General features: G+C 38.7%; 1 pseudogene; it reads right to left on the bottom strand.

Moving 5' to 3' along the window:
- Nucleotides 1-982: 982 nt before the first annotated feature.
- On the bottom strand, nt 983-3,501 carry LOC149240164 (G-type lectin S-receptor-like serine/threonine-protein kinase At2g19130 pseudogene; annotated as a pseudogene).
- Between the last annotated feature and the right edge of the window lie 1,077 nt (nt 3,502-4,578).

The following is a 4,578-nucleotide window of genomic DNA, read 5'->3' as shown; positions in this document are numbered from 1 at the left end:
ATATCTAATAATTGAGAAACATTGCACCAAATATGAATATGATTTAAAGTGGGTTTGGCGTTGATTTTAGGAAAAATAAATATAGGAAATGAGATATAAGTAAATGTATGGCATTTTGAAAAATTGCATTAGTAAATTGAAAATATGAATATAATTTAAAATGGGTTGTTAATTTTATTAAATGTTTTCATTCATATTAAAATTTTAAGTATTAGTAAACTTCTAAACTCTTGTTATTAAGTGAGTGGGTAGTTAATAATTAATTTTCTATGAAGTAAGTGTGATAATTACTCTAAAAAAAATTGTTTCATAAATAAGATTATCTTATTTGAATATGCTTTAGTTGTTTTGCTTTTAAAAATATAAAAATTATATATTATATTTTTTAATATATATTATAGATAACCATAAAAATCTTGAAATTATATTTCTAGATTTTAATAAAAAAATTATTTCTTCTAAATATATATATATTTTAATAATATAAATTTACTATAATAATTTTTTAAAATATAATTAATTATACTACATACAAAAAAAATATACACAAACAATATATGTGCACAAACAACATCTACCTACCAAAAAAATCCAAATAAATAAATCTATTATATAATTAATTATACTACATACAAAAAAAAATATACACAAACAATATATGTGCACAAACAACATCTACCTACCAAAAAAAATCCAAATAAATAAATCACATTATAAACCAACATGTCATAACGTAAACTTCGAACAATAATCGGAAAGAAGACAACATAACATCCCGCCATACCTACACACATTACCCCACTCGCTAGACAATGTACAAATTCTTATCCAGAATGTGACTCTAGGTCTTTCGATCATCTATTTAAGGATTTTTATTGTTCAAAATTAAACTCCCACTCTTCGATGATTCTAATCTACTTTAATCTCTTGGGTAAAATATTTAGGTATAAAGGAAGATGAAGAGAGAATACTCAGCGAAATGCTACAGAGGATTCGAGGGATCATCGCTGTTGCTGCGTGCACGTGCAGAAGTATCTTCATCCCAGGAGAAAAGCACCAGACTCTCGGATTTTAACGCAAATGTTTGTTGAGAGAGGGGAATTGGTGGGAGAGGGGGCACGTCTACAATACCTTCCAATATTCGCAGCGCTTGACTCATCGATGGCCTCTCATCTTCGTCGTCCTGATGCACCATCCCGCAACGATGGCGGCCCTTTTGACCTCCTCTGCGCCTGCATTGTTCATCAATTTCTTGTCCAGCACCTCCATCGCGTTGCCGCCATTGATTTGAGTTGCAGCCCACGCAGGAAAGTACACCTGATCGCTGGATTCTGAGTCCACGTCCATGTTTCTTCGCCCTGCAATTATTTCGAGCAATGTCATGCCAAAGCTGTAGACATCGGCCTTTACAGTGATTGGTAGGCCAGAGAGCCACTCTGGGGCCAAGTACCCTCTGGTTCCTCTAAAGGTCGTCAGCACTTTACTATGCTCTCTGCCCATAAGCTTCGCCAGCCGGAAATCGGCGACTTTGGGGCAGAAATTGGAATCCAAAAGGATGTTCTCGGGCTTGATGTCGCAGTGAATGATGCAGTCCCTGCACTCGTCATGCAAGTACACGATTGCCCGGGCAGTCCCCACCGCGATGCTAAAGCGCGTTTTCCAGTCCAGCAGCTTGCTCTCAATCCCATCATCATCATCGCTCTGGCTTTTGTGGAGTAAGGAGTTGAGGGAGCCATTGGGCATGTATTCGTAGACCAACAGTCTTCTTGAGCCTTCGGTGCAAAATCCCCGCAACCTAACCAAATTCACATGCTGCATAATTCCGATGGTGCTCACTTCCATGCGGAATTGCTTCTCTCCTTGGTTCACACCCTCCAACCTCTTAACAGCCACGACTGAACTGTCCAGTAGAGTCCCCTTGAAGACGGAGCCGAAACCTCCACCTCCAAGCCGCTCAGAAAAATTCTTCGTTGCAATCTGCAGCTCTCTGTAACTGAAGACAGTAAGAGCAACCGGCGCATATTCTGTTGCAGACAAACCAGGGCGCCTACACCACCAGACAAATAGAAGCACAATGGCCAGAATAGCACCCAGCCCGCCCACCACGCCGCATACTACGCCAGCCAGAGTCACCTTCGTGTTGGCATTATAGTTTTCGGTGAAATCGGAGGCATCTAACCGTAAAAAGAGGGATATCCCATTGGGGGTATCGTACATATCTAGCAGTTCTCCAAACCACATTATACACGTCTGCTAAGAGCCGTTAGCAACGAAGGCATATGCAGTGCACGAACAATTGCTGAGACAGGTCGCCTGGCACTGCCCTTCCCCTCTGTATGGAACCCCTTCAGGGGGCGTAGATTTACCACTCAACTCTACAAATCCATCGTTGGTTGTCTCATTTCTGGCGTGGATGCATCGTAATGGCACCTTCCGAACACAGCCGTTCGACCATCGTAATGGCACCTTCCGAACACAGCCGTTCGACCACTGTTGAGACTCCCATCCATGGCTATCGTTAGGGACAAAGCCGGTCACGCAATTGCAGGACTGGATATTGTCATTGTTACATGACCCATAAGCGCCGCATACGGCATACACCTTGCACTGATCCTTGGGCTGTGCCCAGAAAATGCTCCATTGGTTATTTCCCACCATAATGTACACTCGAAGTTGTCCATCTTCTCCCATGACAACACGCGACAGATAGGGCGTCCAATTGTCTTTCACAGAAACAGTGAAATACTTGTAGGAACCATTATTGAAAAAGTTGAAATCGTAGATGTAATTCTGCCCCGTCTCTGGAATTTCGCTGAAGATTTGGCCATTACAGACACCGCTTTCCCAGTACTTGATTTGATTCTTCCACGACAAAACATATTGGTCGGATCCTTTTGGATCCATCTGAATGGAGAAGCGCCCAGGTCTCGGATCCCAAGGGCTCAGCCAGGACGTCACAGCCTGGCTCATACTAACTTTCATGCCCGGTAACCATGTATTTCCCGGATGGTCGAAGCTCTGCCAGATGATATCAGAGGTTTTCTTGGAACTCAGCACAACAAAGTTACCAGAATCCATTATCATAGCAGAAGAAGGTTTCCTCATGTTTCCTTTCGTGGACCACAGGATGGATCCCCCATAAGACAGGAGGAGACTACCGTCCATTGTGAGATTGAAAACGCCTGAGTTGTTCTGCAGTGGCTGCTTGTTGTTGGCCACCCAAACAATTGTCTGTGGTGAGGCCGTGGCATACCAAATACCCACATACCAATTTTTAACATTGTTGTTGTTGTTGAGATTAAAGAATCCCAAAGTGAACTTCCCGCCCTTAGAAATGCGGGTTTCATTGCTGGTCAAAGAGGCCCCTAACACAATGCTGTTTGAAGCTGCGTCACCGGCATCACCCTGTTTTATGTGAAGTAGCAAAACCAAGAGGAGAAAAAAACAATACAGAACCGGTGCCTCTGGTTGGTGCTGCATCATGCAAATTCTACTAACCATTATGAAATCAATTAGCTGCGACAGGATACTCTGAAACATAATAAGCCACTCGTATTGTGCGTTAACTTAATCCCGAACTAGAATGCTGTAATCTGCGCAATTTGAACAAATGGATAGGGTGAATGTTAGAGGCTATTCAATTCGAACGAGTCAATACGGTATATTGGAGTAGGCCTTCATTTGTCAAGTGACTGGTAATTAAATACACTAATACAGTCTATGACTCGCCTAGAATTCTGAAGTGACTAGTAATTAAATGGACTAATAAAGTTAAACGAGTCAATACGGTATATGAGTAGACCTTCAATTGTCAAGTGACTGATCTGATAGTTAAATCAACTAATATATTTGAACGAGTCAATACGGTATATGAGTGACCTGCAATTGTCAAGTGACTAATAATTAAATCAACTAAAAAGTTTGAGCGTGTCCATACGGCATATGACTAGACCTTCAATTGTCAAGTGACTGATCTGATAGTTAAATCGACTAATATATTTGAACGAGTCAATACGGTATATGAGTGACCTGCAATTGTCAAGTGACTAATAATTAAATCACCTAAAAAGTTTGAGCGTGTCCATACGGTATGAGAGTCGCCTGCGATTGTCAATTTACTAGTAATCAAATGGACAAATAACTGCCGTAGTTTGTTTTCATGTTCTATTGAAATGCGCCGATCATTATTAATTATAGTATTTATTTATATTATTTTGGAGTTGATTTAAAAATTTTATCAACTTTGTATAATTTAATTTTGAATATTGAATTTTTTTTTTTTTACATTATTTTAATTTTTTTTTTTTTAATTTCATTATCTATAAAATGTACATGTTAGTGCTCAATGAATAGATTAATGAACCGAAAGTAAACATGTCTTATCATAAAACATGATCCATTAAATTTATTTGAGTTCTTTTTTTTATAATTAGCTATTTTAAAAATCTATTGGCACAAATATCAATTACATAGGTAAAATATTTAATTATAAAATATCAAAATTTAATTATTAAATATAAGTAAAACTTAATAACATTTTACAATAAATATTAAAAACAATAAAAACTTATATAGTAC

The sequence above is a fragment of the Pinus tabuliformis genome, chromosome 8, assembly GCF_031772625.1.
Source record: "Pinus tabuliformis cultivar Carrire ecotype Pingquan chromosome 8, CPIR1, whole genome shotgun sequence".
In the NCBI taxonomy this organism is placed as follows: domain Eukaryota; kingdom Viridiplantae; phylum Streptophyta; class Pinopsida; order Pinales; family Pinaceae; genus Pinus; species Pinus tabuliformis.
Note: the sequence above shows the minus strand (reverse complement) of the source record. Positions and strands in the feature narration are given on the sequence as shown.